At 45.2% G+C, this 9,962-nt stretch overlaps 1 protein-coding gene across 2 annotated transcripts in view; it reads left to right on the top strand.

The window, feature by feature from the left end:
* Positions 1-497: 497 nt before the first annotated feature.
* The window catches only part of RAI2 (retinoic acid induced 2), a 60,744-nt gene continuing 51,279 nt past the window's right edge, over positions 498-9,962 (top strand). The window contains exon 1 of one of the 2 annotated variants that reach the window (XM_011995819.1): positions 498-645. The gene's annotated coding sequence lies outside the window, so the exon portion shown is untranslated. The remainder of the gene's footprint in view (positions 646-9,962) is intronic. The other variant, XM_011995821.1, reaches the window with a different exon arrangement.

The following is a 9,962-nucleotide window of genomic DNA, read 5'->3' as shown; positions in this document are numbered from 1 at the left end:
GGAGCCGGGTGAGTGTGCGTCGGCGCCCCAGGAGCCCCGGTGCCCCCCAGTGCCCAGTCCCGGGGCGGCCGCACCAACTCGGGCTTTCTGCCATGTTAGGCACTGAGTAACGTTCTCGCTGCATTTTTGCGTGCGTTTCAGTGGCGCCTTTTGCTGCGGAGGGAGTTATTGCTTCTCTCCGCTGTGGCTTTTTCGAGGTTGGGGTTGTGCTCTGTGTGTTTGCTTGTTTGCCATTTAAAGCCCAACTATTGTTCAGGATAAGCTCCGCCTGGGTGGGGAAATGGCATCCCACCACAGTTGCTGGCGAGGGGCAGAAATGTTGCCAAACAGCTGCTGCTTTGTGTTTCCCTATCAGAAGTCCCTGGAGTAGGTTTGGGGCACGACGGATGGATGGAGAGAGGGATGGGGCACGGAAGAAAAAGGTGGCTTTGGAGGAGCGGATTGTTACCCACACCATGGCACTCACTCAGTCTCCCTTTCTGCCTGCCAAACTTTTATGAATATTCCTTTTGTGGCAGGGGGAAGCTTAATGAATTTAGCCCAGTTTTCCAAGGAAAAAGCAACCCAGCTTTAACAATGGTTTGATAACTTAATCAATGAAAAAAGGCAGGAGAGGAGGACAAGGAGGCGCCGACACCATATCGGGTATGTGGCTGCTGCTTGCAGAGTCAGGTAGAGGAAAGGTGGGCAGGGCACGGCGCAGCGTCTGGGTGACCGTGTTCCCGGAACTGTTGGTAGCTCTCACCTGTGCCCGCTGGTGCCACCCACCGTCGTGCCCTTACGTCCTGGGCTGTTCAGAACCCAGCGATGGGGTTTGAGGGGCGGCTTTCGGCAGTGCGTGGCCCGGCCCCCCTCATCTGGCGTTTTTAAGGATGTGTAAATATTTTGCTGAGGATAAGTGACATCAACAGAATGATATTCCGCAGAGCCCGGGTGTGCAGCGATGATAAATAGATATGGCCAAACAAAGTTTTGATAACCGCGTATTCTCATGGCTCTCTCTGTTTCATTTGGGTCTTTGTTTTTGTTGGTTTAGCATTATCTCGCATCCTCTGGTGTGATCCCTTTATTTAGCTGATTCTTGGAAGCTTCTCTTTAGAACAGAGAGAAAAGCAGCCAGTAGGGAGAAAACAATTCTTAGCCTCACATGCATCAGGCAAGCTTTTCTGTGCTTTTCCCAGGGAATCTTTCCCACCGTTTTCTAGATGTCTCCCTTATGTCTCTCTTGCTCCTTTGGAGTCATGAGAATTAGTTGTTGGTAGACCGAGAGACTTGTGATAACTTTGAAAATGTGGTGTGGACATGCCTTTGTTACAGTAGAGGGGTGGCAAGGTGGGAGGGGGACAATATGGAAAGGGACAGTATGGAGGCTAGTTTTCTTCTCAAATGGGAACATGAGAAGCCAGGGGTGGGCTGGAAGGCAGAGAATCGTAAGCTTGGTGGCATCCCAGTTTCTCTGCCTCTTACAAGCCCAGAGAAGCCACCTGCCCCCACACCCCCACATACACACAGTCTCCTTCAAAGGGACACTCGCTTCTCATCCTGACAGATGCCCACTAGAGGCATCCCCAGGGCAGCCCAGGCACTGTGAACCAAGTCAGACTAGAACTTGGGGATAGTGACTACTTTGGCACCAGCCCAGGGGACCATTCAACTACCCAAGGGGGTTCCTTTATGATGAAAAAATGGTAAGACCTCCATTGGTGATGTTTTGCCCAGGAAAACCTGTTCATCTGAGGAACAAATGAAAAGACAGTTTTCCAGGTGATGCCGGTCGCTGGGGTGAGAACTCGGTTCGGTGGGCAGTTGAGGAAGAACTGTAAGATACATTTCAGAATCTTGTATCCAGAATACAGAGTCCCTGAGACAGGACCATCTGAATTACAAGAAAGAAAAATCAAAGACTGGAAGGTGTGTGAGGAGCTGTTGCTGGGAGTGCTCTAGCTGTAATGACCCGGAAGCTGAGGATAGGACTGGCCTACCAAATCCATTGACCCAGAATGGAGATATTCTGGATGTGCAGAAAGCCCTGCACAGTGTGATCCAAATTTATGATAAGAAAATAGGAAACGTCTGTTCTCTGGCTTCTCCCCTAAGCTTAGAATTTTGGAGAGAATGGTAGTGGAGGGAAATAAATTGGGAAGGGAACTAACATGTATTGTTGGCCTCTGTCTGCCAGGCACTTCACATGTGGTAAACCTTCTCAGCCACCCTGTGATGGAAAAATTATTTTACAGATAAGGAATCTGAGGCTCAGATGAATATCCAGTTGTGTATCTGATTTCAGACTTTGGTGGTTATGATTTAAGAGGGCAACATGTCCCTCTTCCCCTGCTCCAGGTCTCTTATTTATTTCTCTTAACCTGTCTGAGCTTCAGTTTCCTTACCTACGAGATGGGAATAATCTTTCCAATCTCACATGGACGTTGTAAAGATTAAAGTGGGACTTGTCAACATGGGACCACGAAGGATTAAAACTGGAGTATGACACCAGGAACTTCAGGCCCGTAACCAAACATACAAATCTCTGGATCTCTTCCTACTGGATCTTTCGGCCCCTCCACCTTGGCAAAATCTGGTACCCAATTGGTGGGGGTTGGGGGGAAGGTGGAAGCCCACCAGTGGGCAGCCCAGTCACCCACAGTGCATACTTATGTGCCAAGTAGATAGATCTGAAATGTCAGATGGACAGACTGTGCCTTTTCATCTTGGAGTCCCTACCACCCAACTGTTGCTTAATAAATGAGAGTTGAGTGACTAAATGATGGCACTGATGGAGTGAACAACAGTGGGGAGGGGGCTGTAAATCATTGTTAAGGGAGACCCAGCAAGGAGAGATCCAGAGATTTGTATGTTTGGTTGGGAATCTGAAGTTCCTGGTGTCATATTGCAGTTTTAGCCCTTGGTAGCTCCGTGCTGATAAGCCCCAGTTTAATCTTTACAAAATCCATGGGAGATCGGCAAGATTATTCCCATCTTGTAGGTGAGGAAACTGAGGCTCAGAAAGGTTAAGCAACTAATTCAAAGTCCATGATGGGACCAAAGGGTGGGTGAGGTATTTTTGACTACTAACTGTCTCAAATAAACAAACACTCTATAGGAAAATGAGGAGGGGACTTGCTATGCAAATGTATCATTAACAAGCCCCCATAGCCCCCTTCCAACCAGGTGGTAGTCTGTAACCTCCTAGAAATTCTGGTGCCACCCAGGGAACTGGGCTTTGAATCTATGTATGAGGTGCACATGAATGCTGCCTCCCTGATCAGAATATGAGGGAGACCTCAGAGAATGAGGGGGAAAGATGGCTAATTGCACTCTTCCCTCACACAAATGCCTGCATAGGATTCTGAATTAAGCTTGATTTGGGGATCAGGGTGACATCCTTGCCGTAGAGTTGGCAGCTCTTGTCTTTGGAGAATGCCTCTGATGACCACTTCTCCCTCACACCTGATCGTCTGCCTGGGTGCCCATCATCTCATTCTTTCCAGACTCAAGGCCTTTCCTCCTGGCTCACAATGTTTGATGAGCCTCTTGAGTCTGCCACTTCCCTGTCCTCTGATGGCAGCTGGTGAGAAGCTGATTTTGGTGGCCAGGTTAGTACTTCTGGAGTTCACACATGACCCTCCTCTCTCCTACCAAGAACACACACACGAACACACATGCACACACAGACACAGGCGCACATAATTTGATCACGTTTCTGTATCTGCTTCACCAAATTAGATTCAAACCCAGAATTGTTATTGGAAGAAGTACATGATTTTGGTGTTCTTCTCTCCCAGCCTCTGCCCTGAACAGACCAGAACAGCTAAGATGGAGGCGGCTTAGCCAGCAGATGTCTTGAGCCATGATCATACTTGCTGGCCTTCCCGCTGCTGTGGGGGCAGCACCCCAAAACATGAGCATGGTCTGCCTTCGTCCATCTGGGCTGCTATAACGAAATAGGCTGGGTGACTTATAAATGATAGAAACATATTTCTCACCGTTCTGGAGGATGGGAAGTCAAAGATCAAGATTTCGGCAGATTCAGTGTCTGATGAGGGCTTTTTTTTCCTGGTTCAGAGATGGTATCGGTATCTTCTTGCTGTGCCCTCACATGGTGGAAGGGGCAAGTGAGTTCTCTGGGGCTTCTTTTACAAGGGCACTCATCCCATTCATGAAGGCTCCACTTTCACGATCTAATCACCAAATAAATGCCTCACCTCTTAATACTATCACGTTGGGGATTAGGATTTCAACATAGGAATTTGGAGGGGACACACACATTCAGACTATGCATGGTCCCAGGGCCTTTCATAAAAAGCCCATTTTAATTTCTACTTAGACATAGGGCTGGGCTCCTTGAACATCCCAATCCTTGTAATTCCAATTTCTGCTGTAATTAGCTCCAACAACTCAGTAATTTTAGAGAACTTTGGGGCACACTCTGCTCACACCTGTCATTCCTCTTCCCACAACTTTTTTGTCTTTCGGCACAGCACTGTCTAATAAAACTTTCTATGATGATGGAAATGTTGCATGTCTGCACTGTCCCACACACTAGCCACTAGCCACATGCAGCCATGGAGTGCTTGAAAAGTGGTTGGTCCAAATTAGGATGTGCATTAAATATAACAGATGCATGGGATTTCTATGACTTAATAAAAAAAATACAAAATAGCTCATTAATAATCTTTGCATTGATTACATGATGAAATGATAATATTTTGAATATATTAGTTAAATATGATAGAGTATTAAAATTACTGGCTTTTTAAATTTTTTTAAATGTGCCTACAAAAAATTTTAAATTATGTAAACATTTCTATTAGACAGAGCTGCTCTGGAGCAAACTAACCAACCTCGTGACTTCAGCCTCCAGATGTTCTGGGGACACACACGCTCTCCATCTCGATGGCAGGTGGGAGGCAGGGGGCTGAGTCAGTAGCCACAGCAGTCTGGCATCAAGCGATTTTGATTTTCAGTAGCTCAGGTGCCATAATGGGGATTCCCCATGGAACCTATCCATGAGCATGTTGGCTCAGTCTCATGCTCTATGAGGAATGTGGGACCCAGAAACCCAATAGAATGAGCAAGGCAGAAGGAGCACAGGCAGGACTGGCTTGAATGAAATGACTCCTTTCCTTTCCTCGACCCCACCCACCTCAGGCCAGTGTCCTCGTCCATCAGAGAATTCCTTGACACCTGCTCTAGTAGGAGCTTGAAGTACTATCTGTTGCAGGGATTTGTGCTTGGAGAGTAATGTCACCAGTAGACACCCTCATGCTGAGAGTGAGTTATTTGGGGCCGGGGCCAGCCTTAAAGGAGAGAAAATAAAAAAGAGGATGCACACTGTCACTTCCTGACAGCTTGATGAGAACAAGAGCAAGGACATAAATAAAATTTCTGCGAGGGAGACAGAATAAATGCAAGGAAGGTCAATTTCACACAACCATAGCACTGCAGATGAAGAAAACTGGCTAAAGGAGAGTTCAGGAAGGCAGAAGAAGGATTTTGGCTGGCACTGTGGTATCATCACATCACATCATTCCTGGGTCCTTCCCTGGGCACTGGGCATGGCATGAATAGATGGAAAAGGATGGGATAATGAACTGGGGACTGCAGTGATTTACAGGTCAGGCGCCTGTGGCTCTGGCTCCTGAGGGGGCTGCCCTCACAGGGGACCCTTGGCTGACCTCCTTGGGCTCCTCAGAAGGAGTTGGTTTTGTTTCACATGGCAGAAGCAGACTGTTTACTGGCGCACAGGAAGAATCCAACATTCTGGCGAAAAATAATTCATTAACAGCCAGGGTATTACCAGTTCCCTGGAAAAGCTCCTCCAGCTGCACTGTAGCAACTGTTCTTTTTCAGCAGCAGAATCGGGCCATGCTGGCAGCCAAGACTGGGTGTGTTTGGGCGTTTTTATTATTGTTGTTATTTTTGCCTTTGTGTATATGGCCACTTTTCCCTTATAATTCAGAAAAAGAAACGGAGGTCTGGAAGGGTTGAAATGGTGTAGCTGTCAGCCATTCTTTCCTTCGTGCTTTAAGCCTGGAAGCTCCAGGCTGACTGTAGGAACATAGGTTTTTCCAGATCAAAGCCCATCCCCAACGTGGGGGCAATGCAGAACCACATAGCATGTTCTAGGATGAAAGGAATTTTAGGGAACTGAAACACCTGTTCTTAAGATTCTCTGAAAGCAATTGGCTGAGGAATCCCTCCCCACCCCCATACACACAACCAGGCAGAAAGTCCTATCTTGGCTGTGTGGAATTCTTTTGCTTACTATTAATTGGCACAATGGGGCCAAAGTATGTGATTCATCATCCTAGTTTTGAGGGCATTTGGAAAACCAGGCAAGCATAACCAAGAGAATGGGCTGCATGTTTTGCTCACTAAAGAATGATTGAATCTATAGTAAATACAAGGAAAGATTCAGGAAGCTTTTTGTGCTCTAGAAAAATATGTTTTTTTAAAAAAACATTTTTGTCTGCCTATTTGTTTTTTAATGCCTCATGCTCAGAAATGTGTGCCCAGCTAGCCAAAAATGGGAAAGAATAGCATTTCCTTGTTTTAGTGTTTTTAAAACTCTAATTGCAGGTTAAGTAAGATACAGTGTATTGATTTTGATTTTGTACGGAACGTAACTAGATAATCATTTTATTTTATGAGATATTAATTTCCACCCATTTAGACTGATGAAATAGGCATTTAAAATATCCCATACCTACCCCCACCATCATCACAGTATTTCATTAATGTTCCTAGATTCAGATGGAGAACGTATTTCATTTATATGGAAAAGGAGTAAATATGTTAGTCAACATATATGTAAACCTTCCTTAGATTTCAAAAAAATGGGATCCTTTCCCTTTTTGTAAAAAAATATGAATGTTAAAGGCCAAGCATATTTGGCTTTATCTGGAGCATGGTTTCCTCACCTTGGCCCTGTTGACATTTTAGACCAGAGAATTGCTTGTTGCAGGGGACTGTCCCATGCACCTTAAGATGTTTAGCAGCATCCCTGGCCTCCACCCACTAGACACCATTAGCACCATATCCCCCTACCCCAGACCTTGCCAAATGTCCCCTCTGGGACAAAATTAGCCCTGTTGAGGACCACTCGTCTAGACCAAAATTTAATAAGTACTTTGTGTTTTTCTGGAAAATTCCATTTGAAATAATAAAAGACACAATTTCCCCCCTCTGACTTTTATATATACAATTCATGGGCATGATTAATTAACAGTTGGAAGTGGATCATGTGCGTGATTTAATTCTAAGGTTGGTGGAAGGGTCTATAAGACTGTATAAGCATGGAGACTTTTTCAAGGCAGGCAATTTTATAAGTCATAGGTAATTGGGGGGCACGTTGTAAGAACTAGTGGCTTCTCTGGTTTTTCATAAAGAGAACAGGTTTATTCCTCCCTAATTTCTTTTTCATATGCACCTGATTCCAGGCATGACTTCGAAGCTAGCAGACATCTTCCCCCGCCCCCAGCCCCTCCCCACTGTCATTTCTCTGGTAGCATCTTAAGCCTGAGCCAATTAATTTAGCCCTTTAGTGTACTTGTGAGAGCTCTGCTGGTAATATTGTAATGGACTCATTTCAGATTGTAGCAGCCCTTTACCCACCACTAAATTCCATGTTTTCCAGTACTATTGAGAAAGAAAGTCAACAGTACTTTCTTGGTAGATGGATCATTTTTCGTAATGATTGGAAGTTGAAATTCAGGTGGCCCCCATCACCCCTGGCAATTTTGTTTCCTTTTACACACATTTGTTTCCTTGAAGCAACCCTCCTTCAGGCAGCTAGCACCTGGTAATGCCTACAGGCAGCAACAGCAGATGAAATGTTGCCACCAGGACAAGCCCTCAGCCAATAATATTCTTTCTGGTAGTCCCTTGAAAGGCTAGAAAGGAGGGTCATGCCTTACACAGGGAAGTTGTCATGGGGGCAAACCATGCCCTGCCCATACGTGGAAATGGAATGGGTGTTTGGGGGGGTAGGGAGAGGGCAGAGAAGTGAATCATTCATTATACAGGGAAAGTGTTCCCCAGTCAGCCCTCCCCTGCCAGCCTCTGGGAGTGATATGGCAGCAGGGGATGCTGGTGAAGGATAGGGGCAGTTGCTCAGTGCAGAAGTCAACATAGGCCACTTCATTTTGCAGCCATCCAAGGTAGGCTGACCTTTTCCAAAGAATGTCATGCGTAGGATTCCCTTGTATGCTAGCCAGTGAGGAAAGATGGAAAGGTGAGCATTGAGGGATTTGGCAAGCCAGCACCATTTCTTCATTGGTGAGTTCCAGCATCTCTTGAAGAGTAGTTAAAGTCTTCCTTGTCACCATGAAGAGAAAGGCAGCGAGCTGGCAGGGATCCACAGTGTGCTGGGCTCAGGCGGATAAATAATTGATTTGCAGCACGTGACACTTGGTCATTCTAAGTTGCCAGTCCCTCACAGGCCAGGATTCGGGTGATGGTCGCAACACTGGGAGAGGAAACAGGATCATAAATCTGGGCGTTGGAGGCCAGTTTCGCGGTGCAGAGGCCACTGGGGCCACCACTGTGTGCTGCAGAAGCAAACAGACAGGTCCAAGTGTATGTTGTTCCTCAAAATAATGGCAATGGCAATGGCTGTGAAAAACATTTAGGCCCTTGTCATAAAAATGCAAACAGTCTTCCTTCTATAGGGAAAAGCTAAATAAACCCTATTGCAGCTGTATTAAGTAGAAACAGATTTGAAAATCGGGTGTTTTTGTTTTGTTTTGTTTTGTTTTGTTTCTGAGACACTTATTTATAGCAGGTTGGGCAGAGGCTGCCACTATCTTTCGAGACTCCGGAAGAGTGTTTTCCAGATGGTCCTTGCTGTTTTTCTCTTTATTAAGCTTAGCCGAACACTGCTGTGCTTGGAAAGGGTCATAGAAACCAGTGTTACTTTTTTTCAGATTACAATGGCCATTGATTGGCTAGCAATCAATGGATGGGAATGGATTGAGCCTGTGCTGATGAATTTCCTTTTGCATTTTATAAACAAGAAAAATGTCAAGGAAAGCACAAAATAGGGATACTCTTTCGACTATACACATCAAAGCTTTGAAAACCATACAGAGTTACATTTCCTATTACTTTCCATTTAAATTTTGTTCTAAAATAATGCTCCCCTCTTTGCTAAAGCTCTACAGTGTTACCATTTCCTTTCCAACATCTAAACAATGTCCAGATCCATTTTAGATTGAGCAATTAGCTCTGGATGCAATTTTCTTTTATGAAAAAAAGAATCACTAACCCTCTAGACTAAATATGAAATTATTGAATGTGAAAATATCAATATGGGGCCATGTGTTCTAAGATCCTTTTTCACCTATCACTGGCATTTTAAGAAGGTTAGAAAAGGCCAATTCTGCCCTGGCCTTCCATGTTGGACACAGCCCCACCAGAAACCCCAAACTTTGTTTGTGTTCATAGAGGCTGGGCAGCTGGATTTGAGGTCATCAGGGCTGAAGCTTACAGCCAAAACTGCAAGGGGAAACATCTTAGAATGTCACATAAGCCAGTGGTCCCCACAGACAAGGTTTGCAGACCACTGCCTGCATTAGACAGGATTTCTGCACCTACACAGTGAAGTGGAAGAAAAGTGAAAATGCCATGAATTTATTTTGTTTAAAGCTAAACCTTTTCCACTTTACAAAACTGCCCTATATTCCCAAATGATCTTTCCTATTGTCCTTGATGTGAAACTTTCTTTTACGACTTATCAAGAGATAGTGGATGACATTTGTATTTTGACATCTTTATTTGACAAAGTCAGAAGTTGTCCAACTTATATTGGGTCCTTCATTTTAAAAATGTTACTCATCCATAACATTCAGAAGTCTGAGATTCACCCAGGAGGCCCAAGTAGACCTGGAAGGGGAGGCTTTGTTGATTCCTAAGCCAGAAACAACAACCTGTGGAAGGATCCTGGGGCTGCTTCCCTGCGTCCC

Source organism: Mandrillus leucophaeus, unplaced genomic scaffold (genome assembly GCF_000951045.1).
Source record: "Mandrillus leucophaeus isolate KB7577 unplaced genomic scaffold, Mleu.le_1.0 Scaffold499, whole genome shotgun sequence".
Taxonomy (NCBI): Eukaryota; Metazoa; Chordata; class Mammalia; order Primates; family Cercopithecidae; genus Mandrillus; species Mandrillus leucophaeus.
This window is presented reverse-complemented; position numbering and strand designations above follow the sequence as displayed.